Below are 19,341 nucleotides of genomic sequence, written 5' to 3' on the forward strand. Positions count from 1 at the left end.
TTAGAATGTTATTTGTTTCTATTCAAAACTCTTTTTCCAATGGAAACCCATTGGGCTCCAGAAAACTCACAAGGTTTGCTTAAAACAATCTGTTCTTCGCCTTGTCACTTCTCTATGGCAGCATGTTCCTGTATACACTTCCAACATAACACATGTTGTTTCTTAACCTAGTCACAACTATGTAAAGGAAAAGCAGTTTAGTATCTGCATTTAAACCAAAGATATATCTGAGCAACATTCAGTGTTTCATCTGTGACTAACTAAGCAAATAACTGTCTCTGCTTGTCCATCATGTACATTACCTAAGTAGCATACAAGCAGCAGTTCTACAGATGTGGTAATAGGATGGGGCTGTGCTGCAAATAGCCTCAAGTGCCCTACCAGCTCTCATCCCCAAACAGGGCTAAGGCAGGGGCTACAAGGGACATCACTGACACCAGTTTCTTGTGAAGAGGGCAGGTGGGCCCAAAACGTGCATTCAACTATAGATTGTGGCCTTTCAGGTGGTAGAAAGCTAGAGGGTAACTTCTGTTTCTGGCTTATTTCTACATAAATAAATGAAATGAGGCAAAAACTATCTTTCAGTAAAGATATTGTTTTAAAAATTCCTAATGTTTGAAAACAGCAGAATGACTTTCCCTATGGGGGAACCTGCTTTAATAAACCATTCCCAGATATTAAATACTGGGAACACTATTGGAATTTTCTGCAGGAAAAAAGGAATACGCCTCTTCCTCCTTTAACAGAGGTTGGTCTGGATTTGCTAGTTTGGATGCCAAGCAAAAGTCAATTCCAGAATTAGTTTCATCTTGTTCAATTAAAACGCATCATTTATCATCTTGTATTTTCCCTTACGAGTCCATGCAGCTAAGAAGATCCCAAACATTACTAAACAGAAGTGCTGAAGAAAGCGATTAACTTTTAAAGCCTAAAAAATCACTCAAGAAAGCGTAAGTAATTCTGCAGCTTCCACCAAGGGATACCAATTCTATAATAGGAACTGTGTTGTCATCTGTGCATCAAAGCTAAATCATCATCATGTGATTCAGAAGTTTATTTAAGCTCAGAGACCAAATGCTGCCAACAGGGAAAGGAATGCTGTCAAAGGGGAGTAGGAGTTAGCCCCTTTAATAAAAATCTAACCAGGCACACCACGTGAGTGATCTAATTTATCTGATTGTTTAGATAAGGATTGGCTGTTCTGAAATTAAAAAAAGCCACAGGTTCAAGGGTTAGGCTGCTTGATGCTTTTCCTCAGTTATACCATTAAGTTGGTTCTGGTGATGCCAAATGCAAGCGTCGGTAGCCTTATTATTCAAAACAGCATGTCTGAACACCATCTTGATTGCTAGCACATTGAGGCTACTTAAGGCTGAAAAGCAGTTAGTTTTTTGGTAGTGCTGCTTGGAGGGCTGCCCAATCTCAAAGTGCTCCCTTTGTCTATAGTTGCTGCTCTGCATTTACAATGATGAGAAGATGACTGAAAACTGAAGTACTTCTTAATCTGTGAGTTACCAGCATCTGGAGGCATGTCTGTTGCACTGTATATTTTGGTAGTTGGGAGTATCACCACTACATATGTAACACCTGGGTAAACTATCTGGCTAAACAAAAGCACTTACTTCCTTCTAATTTTACTTAGATTAACCATGCTAAAAATTGTCCTGGATGTGAGGATAAAAATGAAAAGGTCTCCCAATTTTTCTCCTTTTCTTTCTACAAACAACCTCTTCTGGGCTAAGTGCAAGCTGCAGAAGAGAGAGGTCTTTGTGGTGCACACAGGGGCAGGTGTCTGTCTATGCCTCAGCGACTGGAATCACTGAGAAATCTCAATGCTTTCTGTACTTTAACAAAAGTTTCTGTATTTGGAAACTTAAGTCTTAAACTCAGGTCTACCTAGTTAATTTCTATGCAAAGCTATAAAGAATGTTCTTTGCTCCCGCAACAAGCTCTGGGTTGAAGTTCTTTAGATACACATCACTCTCATGAGAGAGAGAGAGAGAAAACAAGGAAGAAAGGGATGAAGAAAAGTGTTCTATCCCTCTTGTAGAATTTCATAAAGATCTTGGTAGGTGTAATTGCAAGTACAATAAATGCAGCTGTTGACAGTCACCGCGTTTCTACTTAAGTACTGGTCAGATCAGCATAGAAAATGGATGCGTGGACAGCACAACAGGAGCTGAACAACCTCTGTTCATTTGGTACTATGGGAGTTGTTAAAAAGTCTAGTGAGTGCCCTGGAGACTGGACAGCACTTATTACGGGTTGTACAAGAAACTTAATGCTGTCCTGGAATGGACTGCCCAGGGAGGTGGTGGAGTCACTGACCCTGGAGGTATTCAAGGAACAACTGGATGTTGTATTGAGGAACATGGTTTAGTGGGAGCTATTGGTAATAGGTGAACATCTGGACTGGATGATCTTATAGGTCTTTTTCAACCTTGGTGATTCTACGATTTTAATGGAGTCAATCAAGAAGATGTACTAGAGACAGCAATATTCCCAGTGTAATTGTTCAAGGCCTTTCTAGAGCTGGAGGACATAAAATGCACTTGGAGAACAAACCATACATAAAAGGGTTGGGTTTTTTTTTTCCCCACTAAAATAAAGAGCTGTTTGGTATTCACAAATATATTCATAGCTAGCCATCAATTGTTTGAACACATAAACATCAGCAACACAAATAGAATAAGAGTAACGTCACCCTGCATGGTGCACTTTTACTTGTAATTATCTCTGTAAATGTTTCTTTTTGTTGTCACCATACGCATCTTCTAATCAAACCACCAACAAAGGACAGTTGTTCTTGAAGCCAAGGCCAACATTCACTTTTAAACTAAAAATCCTAAAACGAAGGTATTTAAATTGGTTGTGAAAGTCGTCTTCATGCAGGTTTGTTTTTTTTTTTTTATGTCTTCAGCTTTTCATAAATGGGCACTTCTGAAAATGATGAAAACTCTCTTTCCAAAGAGTGGCTTTCAGCCTTCCATGAAAAGAATATTGAAATCTTCAGTATAAAATACTCTTTATGTAAAAAGGATGTACCCCAGGCTTGATACGCTCCTTAAATTTCAGGAAGGAGGAAAAAAAAAAAGCAAAAATACATAAAAACAGCAAAATGGAGAAAGTTTTCACCTTGAAAAGCAGCTTCTCGAGCTTTATGATTTGACTTGTGAAGAACGAGGCATTCAGAATTAGTTCTCTCCATTTCTCAGTAGAAAGACTCTTTTAAGTGGACCACAAACATTCAGTTCTTGCAACTTGCAGCTAATTGAGTTATCTAGTGCTAAACCACCAAATGAAATAAATATATTACCTCCAGCCTGAAAACAGCCCCAGGGAATGCAACAGAGAGAAGAGCCATTTTCAGTGCACCAAACTTAGCAACATACAGTTTATATTCCCTTCATGCTTAATGATTCCAGTTTAGTCTTTCATTAACAGAAACCATCTTTGTCTACAACATTCAGTTTCTGAAGAATAAGCAATTCATTTACTATCTATATATTTCTCAGGAGAGAACATGTAATTTCAAAACTTAATTATAAAGCAAGTGTACTTGATGCAAAGTAGCACAGTAATTTACACATGGCATACCAAAACACAAGCAGAACAGATACTGACTATTCTACATTTGCTGCCTGTTGTGAGGCTTTTAGGACCCAATCCAAGAGAGCAGTACAGTACATGTTGAGTGGGTCTTCAGCATCACTTTTTGCAACCTAACTTTGATGCTTTTCCTTTCCACTCCTCTGTCACTTCTGATGCCTCCATCTGTTTGTGTGGGAAGAGTGCCTATCAAGAAAATTTCCTTGCTACCCTTGGTCCTTCATAACCATTGACTTGTAGTTGATGCTTCATCTTGGGATTCTTGGTTTAGCAACCAGGGTAGAAAGAGGCCCAGTATCTTCTTCTGAATCTGGTAGAGATTAGTCATACCAGTGAGTTCTCTGCTGCCATCATGCAGATGGGACAAGCACATGATCACTGTGAAATGTAAAGAATTGCTAACTGAGGTCCTGAGTTACATAGGCACTTAGATAAATCTTGTCCCACACATTCAAATACCTACATGAACAGTGGGGTTTCCAATGCTGAAATTCATATAGCAGCACAGGGAAATAGCTAGTCTTACACTACAGTGCCAAGTTAACGGGTGACACTGCAGGTGCATTTCAAGAAATTTAAGATTAATTTCTGAAGGACTGGTTACGCTGTAAAAAAACAGAACAGCAAAGTAAATAAAACTAGGGAATGTGGCATAACCTTATCTGTTCTGCTACCTGTTTCTTTACTACATACAGAGAATATTCAAAGGCAGCAGTCATTCCCTAAATAGCTTTAATAAGTTCTTGCCTCCAAATACAAGAATCATAGAATCACAAAGTTGGAAGGGACATACAAGATAATCTAGTCCAACCATCCTCCCATTACCATAGCTACAACAAACCACTGAACCATATCTCAGAGCCTATGTTCCTAGGCTTCACTCAGCAGGCAGGCAGCTCCAGGCCACCCTGCAGAACATTATGGGTTACAGTCTGACTCCAGGCTACACCATGAGCACTTTTGCTTCTTGGAGTTATTTCTGAGGTTGTTAGGAGGTAATGTTTTGAGGGTCTGTGTGAGAGAATCTTTCACCACTGAGGTAATTTTCTCCAGACACTGCTTGGAAGGAGCAGCTCCTGAGCCTTCAAAATGTTTTGGCTGCGGTGGAGAATGGAGGGAAATGATCAAGGAGTACATGGGGGAACAGCTGTTTGTGAGAAAGGAGCACCTTAAAATTATGTATTGTAAAACTGATGCTAAAATTCCCTTAGACAACTGGAAGGATTTTAGCAGTTTTCTGGACCAGCTTTGCAGGCAGTAAAAAGTGATCTCTTTTTGCTCACTTAGGATGCATTAGGAAAGGACAGCACACCAGCCCAGGGTCAGGGCTTTGACCCTATTTCTAGGGCTTCATCCCCACACCCAAGGAGACTCAAATGCCTTGAGCAGCTTCCAAAAAGAAAACAGCCTGAACCTAGAAGCATAGAATCACCAAGGCTGCAAAAGACCACTAAGATCATCTAGTCTATCCGTCCACCTACCACCAACCTGGCAATGCTGACACCAGACTGGGGGAAAATGCAGACCTTTGGAGGGTGCAAGTGGGAAACCAGGCAGGAAGTCCGGGTTTAAGCTCATAGGCAGTGAAAGTACCTAATTCAATTCACAGCAGCCTTCAGGCCAGAGTTATACACAAGGAAATTTGACGAAAAATGGCTTTATGTTTTGGAAGGTGATTAGGTCTAGACATTTTTTTAGTGTTTAGGTGTCCAACAACTTTAATGGGTGCAAGGGGACAGCCCTTACCTCAAATTTATTCAACCAAAGGAAAGCTTTCCATAGTTGTTTAAATATATATATATATAAACAGCTTCCTGATGCTCAAGCAAGTGTCCGGGGCACTTCTTTATCAGCCCTTCTCATGCAGAGACTTCTAAGTGTAGTCACTGCTGTGGGCCAGCACTGGTGATTTCCCTGAGGCCATGACACAATGGCCATGAGGTGCTCCTCACTACTGGGTGCTACAGTTCCTTGCACAGCCCATTTAGAAAATTATCAGGCAGCCAACAACCAGTGCAATGCCTTCTCCAGCTGCACTCAGGATGTGCTGAGCCATTACTGGAGGACACTGCAAGGCCTTTTTCAGAAATGCAGATACCAGCTGGCTCTCTGAATCTGCTGGGACCAAGCTGACAAAAAGGGATCTGCACAAGAACTAAATGAAATGCCAGCTGAGAAAACAAAAGTCAAAGATAATACTAGCAAACTGATTTCCAGGTCTGGCATGGAATACAGTTCTCTTCTTTCTGCATCATCACAAACAACTCCATTCATGGGCCCTGGCTTTAACCTTCCCCAAATGGTCTATGTTACAAAAAACAGTCAGTTGGGTGCTCTTTAGGACAATTCAGGCAGTAACATGGAAATAAGATAGTCATAGTTATGGCCGCTTCGTTTGAATCTCTTAGTTACTGATATTGAACAAATCTCTGACCCTGTCACACTGCAGAGCAGCTCAGCAGTGCCTGCTTTTTAGTCTGACACAACCACCACAATACTGTGCGGCCTGGGGCAGCTCTGAGAGCTGAGGCTCTGGCAGGACAACATAAAAGTGACCAAGCCTGGCATGAGCCCAGCCACCAAACCCAGTGCCATCAGAGTGTGTACTTAAAGCACTGGGATCTGGTGTGGCCATGGGCTGGGTCAGCTGGATTTTTGTCACGCTAAAACACCAGGGGGCATGCAGAAAGGAGCAAGAGCTGAAAGGGGGGTGAGCTCTGCAAGCTTGCTCTGGCTTGGGCAATAACCACAGAAGCGGCAGAGACTGTGGTCTTCCAGCCTTAAAGCAGTGAGCTGTGCTTGACTAAAAAGCATCCTATTGTCAGTGACTGTCGAGAATCAGGCACATGCTTCCTGTCTGATCAATTAATTACTGCCACTGTTGTTACTATTGCTAATAAAGTACTTGAAAGTCAAAATGCAATTCCGTTTTTATAGGTGACATTTTCTTCATCTCTTTGATATTGTGACAGCTGAATGACATCGCGGGCTTAGTAGGTAGATCAAGTTATAAATTCCTTCTCTGTGCTATGCATGAGACCATCATCCCACAGACTTTCAGAGCTTGAAACACTGTAAGAACTGTGCTGAAGATGAGCACAACAGTAAAAAGTTAAAATGGGAGGGGGGAAAAAAAGTCATTTTCAGAGCAAACTAAAATGAAAACCCCCAGAGAGGAGAGAGAGGGCAGGACAGTCAGCTAGAAGAGCTGGGTTGGCATCACCTATCTCACAGTTTTCTAAGTGTCTCAGGAACAAGCAGTGAAACAGGGGATCTGGAGAAAGGCTTAAACTGAAATTCTGACCTTCACCAACACTTCCATAAATACAGCGGTTGTGTGAGCCTGGGGAATTTAAGGCAGGTCAATCTCAAGACACGAGTGATAACGCTTTAATAAACAGCTGAGCACCTGCGATCTATTTTCCATGAATGCATCGCAAGCTTGATGTCTATCGGGCGAGATGCTGCAGCTTCTAAAAGAGCTTGAAAACCCCCTGCAAAGAGAGGCAGTGCATCAGCAGAGAGCCGGTAAGGAGGCATGAGCAGCCCGACCCTGCCACCTCCTGGTGCAAAGCACAATAACAACCGCCTGCTGCTGGCAGAGTAGGGAAACTGCCAGCATTCTGTGCTTTTATTGCCAGCTGTTTGTGTTGCGGCCATTCCTGGCAACCACAGACGCAGCCCAAGGTGCTGAGCTTGGTGCCCCAGCGCTGTGAAGTCTCACGGGTAATTGTGTCAGCCTGAGTTTGCCATACTGCGCTTCTGGGGAGGATTCAGACCATACTACTTGCGTTACGGTTGGAAATGAGGATATTAATGCCATTGTAACTACAGTGATGGCTAAAACTATTTATGGCTGTCTAAAGCAAAGAGCATTGCAGTTGTCAATCAGCCATTCAAAGATATTCAAGTAGACTAAAATCACTCTCCAGCTGCCAAACCTTTCAGCGAGGTGCAGTTCAGTGCATTATATCTGCAGCATTCTGCTAGCATAGAAGGAGGCTGAATCTTCTAATTTGCTGTTTTATTTACTAGTTCTTCAAACTCACCAATCAAACAATAAGGCATAGATGTATGATGCCTCTTTCAGACAGCCCTGGCTGTACGTATTTCCCAGTGAATGCACACATTTGAGCTTCACCTCTGCCATGAATATAAGTGTTCAGAAGGCTCCAGTAGAACTGCATCAACATTCAGTACTTGTCTCAATTAAATTAATATCACATCTCCTGTTTGATTTTGCTAGTGGCAAGATTTCATACTCCTTAGGATTAGAGCTTTATATCTATTAAATATCACAGCATGAATTGTGATGTACAACTGTGCTACTGTGATTGGGAAAAGATTCACAAAATTGATGACTTGAAGAAATTCATTGAATGATTCTGAATCAAAATATGCTGGAAGAATTCCAAATCCATTTGTCATCGCACCATGAACTGAAATAAAACAATAACTTCATGGCTCTTCCAGCTCTCAGTCAGTCCATCCTGGCCATCTATGTGCCCATGTTGAAAATGCTCATAAATCTACTGCTGTTAGGCAAAATCCCATTTCAACCAGGACTTTAGTGATCCCCTTACCAGGAGATGCATTGTAAAAGGTAAATGGATCCATTACACTCACGTTACCAGCTGTGGCTAACAAGCCTAATGAGAAGGTGTGTCAGCCCCACTGCTGAACTGCTGAGATTTCAGTAACTTTTCAAGGGTAAAAATCCAGCTCTGCATCCATCAAGTCAGCTATGAGAGCAAGATCCTTGGTCAGTCTCTTTTCCTCCGCACAGACATCCCACAGGGCAGCTCTCCTTGACTTTGTGGAGTAGCATTGATGCCTGCACTTGTGAGCTAGTGCAGATGACCACCTCCTTCAGGTCTTCAGAGCTTCCACTGCAGCACTCTGCCCTCTGAAGACACATTCTCTCACAGCAGACACAGCAGCTCCGACTCTAAGGAAGGTGATGGAAGGTGTCTAGGCTCTGAAAACAGCAAAAGTACATGTCACTTGTAATAACATCATTTGTAACGGTAAAAAGATATTACTACCGTAGTTCATATGTCTGAAACTAGAGCTCAAAGCATTTTAGAATTGTGGGTAATTATTAGCAAAAACAGACTTGAAAAGTCAAGAGAAAATATCAGAATACATAGCAGAGGTGTATTGAAGATATTCTCTACTAACTTGCTGATTCATAGTGCTTCCATGAATGGTTTCTGATATTTTGCATGACTTCAGTGTTTATACATTTATTTCAATTGCTGATGTGTGTGAAGATTATATTAAAACTTTCTTTTCATTCTGTAAACAGATGTGTTGGGAAAAAAATAAATAAAAATCAAAGCTTCTGGAAATGTAACCATATTCAAAATACAGGGTCCTGGCTGCTATGTTTGGAAATTGTTTTAATACTCCTTTATGCACCAGAAGTTATAGAATACAGTGGTTGGTGCATGGTACAGAAGCAAGTGCCTTTTTCCAAGTAATCTGAATGTGATTTGGTCAGTTTCCCAATTTGGGTTTATTTTTAGCACAGCCAGTAAACAGCAAATCATTTATTTGTATAGTTTTACTGCAGTCTGAGCACCATGAGGTTTCTAAGCTCTCCTCTTCCAAACACAGCAGATGGATGATGTAAAATGGCAAGATGTTTTCAGTAGCACTTTGGCTAACGAGGAAGGCCACTCTACAGCTATTATTACCACCTTGCTTTTCCAATATCTCACTAAAAGCTACTTAGCTGTTTCAAAGAATGCATATTGCCCCTACAGTAATTAAGAGACACGCGCACAGAGCCCTAAAAAAACTTAGCAGCTTAGAAGCTATTGACTAATACTAAGTATATAATATCTGAAGCATGTACTGAGGTCAGCAGGGCTTTAACAAGAGCTGTCTGTGCAATCTCACAGATGGACCTTTATATCAGTACAGAGGCTGTGATCAGACAAAGTGGCCAATTTGCCTTGAGGCAAGAGTTTAAAATGTGCCTTGATCTGTTTAAAATACTCTCTATGCTCCGACATCAGTAGAGGCAGTGACAAGTGATAATAAAGGTCTCATTAATTCTCAGTGGAATCAAATACAAATTCCCCTTGTTGCTGCTCTCCCCAACTTCAAACAGTCAGTTGGTTGCTTGAGGAAAGCCCTGGGAAGAGGTGGGATCCAGGGCCAGCAAAGGTCACAGCTGAACCTCTGTTTCACTACAAGAAAATAAAGGCCTCCTTATTTGTGGTGAGCGTCTGCATTATGTGCTCTGCTCAGGTCTGGTAAAGGACTTTGGCATAAATGGGTCTTTGAACCAAAACCACTTCCTGGTGCAGCAGAGTGTAATAGTACCTGATACTTAATCTTGCAATGGTTCCTTGCTTTACGTGCCCGTTAACTGCAGGGTATTTCTCCAGCTATCAGATTTCTGCTTGTGCTTTGGTCAAGCTCTAATGCACAAAGCTTCTGTGTCCAAGCTGTGGCAAACTCCCTTATTTTACGACAGAATGTCAGACTTGGCTGCCTTTCCTAAATGTACAGACAGTTAGTTTAATACCCCGAAGGGTCAATTAAATATATACCCAGCAATATTATTAGTTTAACCCAAAACATGAGATAGGGAACCATTAGGATACAAATGCCTGAAAGTGCAGATGTGTAACTGTTGGAATAAAAGGCTGCTGGATGTTTTCCAGAAGACTTTTAGAGGAAAGAAAAACTAGTCTGATATCCTGCTAGCGTGAAATGCTCTCGTATGTTTTGAACAGTTTTTATGCTGTTTACCACATTTTTCCTACTGCTCTAAGAAAACATTACAGTGAAAACAAAGAAGTTGGCAAGCGCTCCAAGGATTGGCTCGGAGTAGCTACTTCTGCAAGAGTGGGCCATCAATTGCAAGTACACTCTTCCTTTGCCTCTTCTCAGTCTGAAGAAGCAGCTCTACCCAAATCTACGTTAGAGCAGAGAATGTCTGTAGTAGAGTTTGATATAAGCACCAGCTGTCTCACTAGCTTTCCTCTCTTTTTTTCTTTGGGACATGCAGAAGGTTTCAAACAAATAAGGATGTATCATTCCAAATCACTCAGAAATGGTAACTTCTGCCTCAGCTGCTGTGCTAATCTGTGGGAAACGTATAATGGCTGATTATCACAGCTGCCATTTTTCTCTGCTGACTCTATCATGGAAAACAAACAAATAAAAACCTCTACACCATGGCTGGAGTATCATCCAGAAACTGAGTGAAACCACCATCATTTGACAGAAGTAAATGAAATCATGCCACCTGGAATACGTTCTGTTCTATACTTGGAAGGCTCAGCTATGCCATCATCTGGATTGCAACCAGCAACCTCAGGGAGAAAAGTTATCCAGCCATTTATCTTTCATGTCAGCAACTAAGGTCCTGACAACATGTTATGCACAGTTCTCAAAGTAGTGAGTGTTTCTTGGTTGGAAATAGCCCGATTTTCTGTGTAACAAGTTGGATGAATGGCAAGGAAGACTATTCAAGACGTGATAATTTGAAGACAGCTTTGCTTACCACACTTAGAAAATAATAATTCCTCTCTTCTGATGACTTTTTCATATTTATATTCAGCTGTGTTCTCAATAGCTCTTTCCCAGTCTATAATATACATTGAAGGGAGAGAAAAATAGCTGAAAAAAAGCAATGAACTGGTCCTTTTTGGTAGAGACAGACAGACAGGATTTGCTTGGACATAACAAAAAATAACATCTGTGCTTTGCCTTGTGATCCCCAAAGGATCCCATATGACCAAGGAAAGTGACCCTGACCTACAGCAAGTCTAAGGAAATATAATCCTGCCGGCATTGGGCACTCCTGTGAAGCATGTTTTGCTCCTTCTGTTCTTCCCTCATTATTCTCTGCACCCTTCCCCATTGCTGCCATCTACAGTTCCACTCACTGAGAATGTTTCAGCTTCGAATCAAAGTGTTGCTGGGGTGGGGAAGTTGGTGAGCCTGAGCACTGACTTCGTAATGAGAAAAATAACCTTTGCTCCTTATAGTCTCCTTTGAAGCTGTTATCTCTGGTGTATTGATTCAGAGCAGCCATTTGGAAACAAAAGGCCTTGACAGGTATGATTTCTTTCATTAAATTCTCTGAACTCTGATGAAATCTTGCCTGGTGATCCAGTTTAGTCCCTGAGAGTCCCAAATGGGAGACTGAAAATGTCTGAAAATGGGCTGGCTGGAACATGTTTTCCTTTCTGTCAGCCTTTCCTCCTTACAATGGGCATACACATATGGCAGAGTTGCTTACTGTCTTCATTTCATTTGTGATGCAGTACACATACGACATAAGATCAGTGGATTAGTGTACAATAGAACAGCTGCAGCCCTCATTCAAGATATGCATGTTCTGTGAACTTCCATGTCATTTGCATGGCTGTCTGTCCTCAACACTGAACATTAAGTTAAAGAACTAGTAACCTCTCAGCATTATCTACACCTGAAAGCATTCCTAAATTAAAGACTAGTCATGTAATTTGGATATGTAGGAGGCAAATTTCTTCTTCCTTTTCATTTTTTCTAACATCTTCTGCTGTTCTCCTGCAAGATATGTCAGGGAAATACTTAACTAGGTAAAAATGCAACTTAAATCCAGCATGTTCTTTGAGCAAAGGTAATCACATACTGTGTCAGCCTTCTTCTGTCTGTGGTCTCAGCTCAGATTCCTGCCCATGCTTCACTTGGGCAGCAACATTTTCCTAGTAACTACCTAAGAGATTAAGCTAAATCTTGGTAAGAAGGAGTAACTTTCATTCCGATTAAAGAAGGGAAACTAGTGAACACGGGATGATTTAAACTCCATTTTCCTGCAGGAGCCTTTATAAATCTGCCCCAGTTTATACAAGCACTCATGCCACATGATGTGTGTGCATAAGGCAGATGACCTGAAGAAGTCTGGATAATTTGGATGAGTGATGGCAACTTGAAGCCATGACTCTGATTAGTGCAGATTACCACTCTGAGCTTTATAGGTTTTGAGCAGTGAGCTCAGCCAAGCAGTTGCTGTTCCGAAGTCTGCAGAGTAGCCAGTTAACTGATGCTATAAATTTGGCATTAAAAGAACTTTAGTATGTTTGCCTAAATGAGTCAGATGATAGAGCAGCTCATTACCAGAAGCACAGCATTTAAGCTCCAGGGGTTTCCTTTGTTTCGGTATATGACTGTATTACAGAAGTACATGAATACATGGATCAATGTGTCACATGGTATTAAATCAACATCAACAATTTGCTGAGGTTTCTAGCTACACTTTTTTTATCTGTATATTGATTCCTCCATTTCTCTCGCCTCTGTCAAAGCCTGCTCACCTTGTACCTTCTTCCTTTTGAAACTAGATCCTTTGAATCCAATTATTCCCTTTTCTCTAAGCTACTCATTTTCATTCTTCAGTCTGTTGTTTTAGATCATCCTAGGATTAGCAATATGACTGTGAAGTGCCACAGCTTTAGAAATAATTGCTCCAGAGGTCTATGTGACTCACAAGCACAGAAGTCTCAGATGAACAAGTCGCTATAAATGAACATCAAGAAACTGTACATCTTTCATCACTACTTGTGTTTGATCTGTACACACTGATGCAAAAAAATGGCAGAAACTCTACTAAGAGTACTTGACAGTATGTTATGCCGTTTATTATCATCAATTCATTTCTGAGATCTCCCTTATTAATGATCATCTGAAACACCCAGAAGAAACCACGAGGGACTGAACAGGGGCTTCACCAACAATTCCATGTCAACCTGTCAGCTTTTAGCAACTCCACTGCAAAGAACACCAGCTTTCCCACTCCACTGCCTTCAATCACCATGTGAAGGAAGTGGCAACAGATGTCCAATCACTTGCTCCACTTTTCAGAACAAGCCTAACATTAATTAATGGGGGTGATTATCCAACAAAAGCATCCAGAGGTGTCAAAAATTTCTGTCACAATATTGACTTTTGTTTCCTATTTGCAAGATTTATGAAATCTGAACACATCATTTTGGCAGGAATATGTTTTGACCTGAGCAGTATCAGTTTCTACTGCTGAACTACTGCCTTCTCCATACTGATGAGAGTGCTGTGTCCAGTTCAGGGCTCCTCAGTACAAGAAAGATATGGGCATACTGAAAAGCATCCAGAGAAGAGACACAAAGATGATGAAGGGACAGGTCTATCTCTTATTTGAGGAAAAGCTGAGACCTGGGACTGTCCAGACTGGAGAAGAGAAGGCTTAGGAGGGATGTATAAATGCATATAAATACCTGTATCGAGGGTGCAAAGAAGGAAGAGATGGTTTCTTTTCATTGTTGCCCAGAGATGACCAGAGGGCTGGAGCATGTCTCTTAATGCAGATAGGCTGAAGAAAATATGATTGTTCAGCCCTGAAAAGTCTGCAGAGAGACATCATTGTGTCCTTCCAGTATTTAAAGGGTGTTTATAAACATGAGGGAAATAAACTTTTTGCATGAGTAGATAGTGATAGGAAGGGGCTTTTATCCATCTAAGTATTCTAGGTTTAGCTCTGATACATGGAGCAAGTCTCGTGGTTGGAAAACACTGTGAGAACAAATTCCACAGGAGCCAACCTGTATGGATTCACAATGTTGGCACTGTGAGAATCAGAACATTAAGAAAAAAAAGAATAAGAAAAATGCAGGTCCCAAAAGCATATTCTACACAGCTGACTGATATGCGCATGTGCATGTGCATGCACACAAAAATATGTATACACATAAACTTTATACACATGGGTATAGCTATTGTGTTTAATTACTTCTTAGGGATTATGATTAGAGTTGACAGAAGCATCAGCAACGACATTAAAAGTGATTTTGTGTGAGAAGCTGAAGGACACGGGGAGAAGCCATTGTCAGTGTGTCCAGAGAACATTTAGAATTTGGCCTTCATGTGGCACCTGGTGTTTATTTTTATTTGACTTCTGCAAAAGTGCACTGTAGCAAGACCTCTATGGTACGTACAAAAGTGAATTAAAATATTGGCTCTTAAAACTCATAGAAAAACGTAGAGACTGCTGTGGATTCCTTCAAGATGCTTGCAGAAATTCAAACATCTGAAAACCTAATTCAAATTCTGTGCTGTTCTAAACATTTATTGCCAAAGTTGAATCAGTATTAAACACCTTGCTTTTTTTTTCTTTCCAGAAAAATGAGATATTTGGTTTTGAATTCTCAGACTGTTTGAAGAGAGAGCTCAAAGCATCCTGCAGGAGCCATTGCTGCAGATATGAATACTGGTGGGACCCTAATTCCAACAGAATCTCCCTGCAGAGCTTCTTCTTCCTAAAAAGTCCAGCGGTGAGACAAACCAGCGCCCAGAACTGGTATTCAATACACTTCTAACTATTTTAAATGAAAGAGAGGAGACGATGTGCCAGTTTAAGTGGCTCTGGATAATGAAGCTCTCCATAGCATCCGGTGTGGTAAAAGAGAACAATGCAGAGCAAGATGTGAAGAAGGATGAGGCTTGGAGTCACGTATCCCTAAAACCCTCTGTGAGGGAAGGAGGTTATTATGTTCAACCACTACTCAGCACTGTTGAAAGAATTCGACAAAAATCAGTCAGTGGAGTTCAGTGGAGGGAAATAAATCAAAAATCACACTTTTGAACAAATAAATTCCCTAGCCCGTCAGTTTACTCAGCTTTGAAATATTGCTTTCCCAGGGGCATTTACCCTAACCACTGATTTTCCAGACCTCTCTGAACACTTGGGTGAAGGAAAGCAATTACATGGTCACGGTTGCCTGCAGTTGCAGGAGAGTGGACCTGTGAACACACAAGGTCCTTCACAGTGACAAGCGAGGCTGGAATTAATGATTGTGAACAGAGTCGGTCACTGCTCCAGAGCTTTTTCCCAGGTGGACTGACTTTGCTTTGTAAGTGCAGAAGGAATGGGAAAACAGCTCAGAGCATGCAGTTTGCAAGAGTTTTCCTAGCCTCATCAAGCTCATAAAACGTACTAAGCACTTTGCATTGCTGGGATTGTGATCCCCTAAGTTACGGGAGGGGATCATCCTTTTGTTTTTCTGGGATCTCATTGGAAAAGAAATCTAGAAAAACAGTTGTATCCAGACCCAGGATTAGCAGGAAACTGCTTCAGCTAGGGGAAATTCAGAAACAAGAAGGGCAGTTCTTGGAGAAATTCATCACCCATCTCATATTCTCTTAATCTCCAAACTAAATTCACGCTGTATTTCTGTGGACTCTCTCATATAAACCCAAACACATTTTCTCCAAGGAGATGTGTTAGTGCAAGTAAAGTAACTGCGGCAATTCTAGAAAATAAACAACTGACGTATTCCTTACAGTCGGTTACCTTAACTTTGAGGATTGCAAAGTCCTGTAATCGGGTATTTAGCAGTAAAGCAAAGGCCAGGAGATGGCACTGCGGCTCTGCAGCACGGAGCCGGCCGGGTCAGCTCTCCCAGGGCACAGGACTGCAGCTACCGAGAGAAAACTACTTTGCGTGGCATGCATGGGAAAATCACCCAAACACGTTCTAAACTTACCGGGCAGGCTGTGAAGCCTTGCTCTGAGGCATGTCATCACCAGGGCAGTCCTCTTCCTGTTCATTTCAAAGTTAATGATTCCCGCTGGAAAATGGCAACAAACACTTCCCAAATATTACATTTATTTATTTCCCAACAGAGGAACAGAAAGTGAAAAATAAAAACTTTGGGAGAAGACTTTAGATATGTTAAAAGCAGAGCACAGACCTTGGGGGTCAGCACCAGCCTCAAAGCCAACACCAGCTTTGATGCCAGGGTGCTGGCGATTCACCTCCTGGGTAATAGCCATCTATATTTGTTTTCAGGCAAACTCAAGTGGCTCATGGCTTTTCTCTGTCAGTGAATGATACGGTGTTCCTCGTATTCTCTTCTAAGTTTCTAAGGCCCTTTTCCAAGTTTCTGGCTAGTAGCCACCACAGCACTGCTGTTCTTGTCGCCACTGTCGCTTGTCCATCACTATTTCCCATGATGTGTGTTTCACTGGGTCTCAGACCCCATTCTTTGGCTTTTTTCTGCTGTGTCTTGTGGGATGTTATTCCCTGGGAGCTGCAGAAGACAAGCGCAACAGGGGAAAGCAGCATCCAGGTAAACCAGCCCGACAAGCACATCACAGGGAGATTGTTGTCTACTTATAGCCCACAGCAGTGGAGCAATACCGTCAGGAAAATATCCCTCCTCTGCCACAAATCCCTTCCTTGTCTGCACTCCTATTTGTCATTGCTTTGTGAGTCCTCGTGGGAAAGCATCATTCCTTCATGTGATTTACTGTTGATCCATATGAATCCTGCATCAATCATTGGTGGTTTGTGGCCTCAGGACAGCACAAAGTCTTTCAGATACTGCAACAGAGAGCTTCTACCTCCCAATGACAGTTTTTTGGAGGGTACTTACCAGAGAATCCCCTTCTTAGAGACTGAATTATAACTGCAGTGCCCTCAAATCATTAAGGAAGCAGAGATTTATTCTGGTCTGTGAAGGTGTGAAGTTTCCTTTCACTGCTTGTACATCATTATTGCACTGCTTCGCATAGCTCTCATGCTGTTTTCCACAGCACATGCACAGCCTGTTTGGGTTGACCCATCTCCATTCTGTCTCCTGTTTCTTTTGTTCTGATGCCTTTTATTTGTTCTGCATCACTAGGCTGTGCTCACTGCAGGCTTATTCTAATGCGTTCTTTCCTTATGAAAACCTCAGGTCCCACTGCCCATACAGACAGTCCACACACAACAGCTCTGGTGCTTACAGAGATTCCAGCTGAATGTGGGCTATTTGTCATACATCTCTGAAAGTGTCACCCACCATTGCAGAGAAAACGAAAAAGATTTCATCTCAAAAATGAATGGAAAATGAGCACTTTCTACTATGTCTGCAGAATAAGGCCATATGTTTGTTGAATGGAAATCTGGGGTAACGAGGGTGATGTCACCGCTGAACTAGTATAATTCAGGGAAAACTTTGACTCACTAATTCCATCATTCAGCTGAACAATGCAATATTCCTTTGGGTCATAGCCTTAGGAAACTAGCACCCGTTATTTAATTGGTTCATTAAGATGGTGCCATTGAAGAATCAGCCTGTCAGCAGACTTAAGTCTGCCCAAGCTACACATGCCTCAGCACATTTCTTCTTGGTAAAGTTGCAAGTTTGCTAAATTTGCACAGCTCTTAAGACATGCTTTTCAAAGCTAGCCTGCTCTCTTATGCCTAAAAATAATTGCAGGTGGGGTTTATAATTGCTAGGACAAGTTGCAACTCTTACGTTCAAACTACCAAACTGTCTCTACAAGGCTAGCACCGGGAAATGCTCTGCTAGTGCACTGGAATAGTGTTAACAAGTTAAGTACTTAAGGAGCCAAGTACTCGCCCAGTCAAGTGCTAAAAAGCTTGGAAGAACAAGAACTGAAGCATTCTGTGCACACCTACACCAGCCTCCTTGTCCAAACCACTTGAATACCAAAATTACTTAATCACTTAAGAATCTACTCTAGCATCACAGTTGACCCTGCTTTGAGTAGGGGTTGGACCAGATGACCTCAGAAACCCTCTCCAAGCTAATGTATGCTATGATCTATACAAGTTTTCCTATAGTTTTTGCCCTAGGTCATATGTTTTCTTTCACACATGTAATAAATCACTTATTTAACAAAGCATTTCATAATTCTCCTAGTGAGTATCCTCCAGGCTTAAACAGTTCAGAGTAGTTCATGGAGCACCTCCCTGAGACTCCAGACATCTGGGTTCCACCATGGCACACCAGGACCGCAGTGCTCCCTGTAGAGCTGCTCACCAGGGGCTGCTGGAACAGCGCCTGCCTTCAGCACCCAGCCCTCGCCATGCTTCCAGGAGCATCAGCCTGGCCACAAACACTGCTCAGGCTTTCATGGAACAGCTGCCAAGCCACTAATTTAGAACCCAGCACATCAGGCACTAATTCCAGGTTAACTTCAGCCAATTGAACTCAAGACTATGGCAACTGTGCACAGAACAAGCTTTGGAAGACTGTAAATCTCTTTGTGCCACCAGCTGTCTCTATTAGTGACAGTGGTACTTCTAGCTACTCTGAAAAGTAGTTTGGACGTAAATTATATAGACAAGGAACCTAATTGCATCAAAACAGTGTGGCTGTTTATATCCCAAAGGAATACTGAGTTACACTTGGCTATAATTTTGAGCAGAACAAAAGTTGCCTCTTAGCAGTCTTCATATATTTTACTGTGTGTAGCAAGAAAAATGAGTGCTAAGCAGTGTGGAAAACAGACCAAAACATGCCAGATGCTCACCATATAAAGCAAGATGTGTCCAGACAGAATGAGAAATAACTTACACTATCCCAAGTGACTCAAGCAGGACGGAAACAGGGAACATGCTTGAAAATGGAAATGATGAAGTTTTAGAGGGAATGACACAGTGCATAAAGGTGAAAGAAGTTTGGCCAAATGAAGTATGAGAAGAGGTAGGCAAAATCACAGCCAGAAAAACAGGTACAGCTGTACATTTTATTAGCCTGATTTAAGTAAAACAGATCAGCTCAAATATCAGCTTGTTAAAGAGAGAAAGCTTTCCGGAGCAGGATCCCTCCTCCCAGCCTGTCTTTATAGAGTCCCTGGGTTAAGAGGCACTTGGGTCATAGCTCCTGGGAGTTACCACAGCACTGAAAAATAAATAATTCTGTTAAGAAACATCTTCAGGATTCTGCATCTCATTGTGAGAGC

General features: G+C 41.7%; 1 long non-coding RNA gene across 1 annotated transcript in view; it reads left to right on the plus strand.

Moving 5' to 3' along the window:
* LOC107311492 (uncharacterized) overlaps positions 1–14,937 on the plus strand; it is a 53,504-nt gene extending 38,567 nt beyond the window's left edge. The window contains exon 4 of the long non-coding RNA XR_014943948.1: positions 14,766–14,937. This is a non-coding gene — a long non-coding RNA (uncharacterized LOC107311492). The remainder of the gene's footprint in view (positions 1–14,765) is intronic.
* Positions 14,938–19,341: the final 4,404 nt, after the last annotated feature.

Source organism: Coturnix japonica, chromosome 3 (genome assembly GCF_054131305.1).
Source record: "Coturnix japonica strain WE chromosome 3, WE-NBRP24, whole genome shotgun sequence".
Taxonomy (NCBI): Eukaryota; Metazoa; Chordata; class Aves; order Galliformes; family Phasianidae; genus Coturnix; species Coturnix japonica.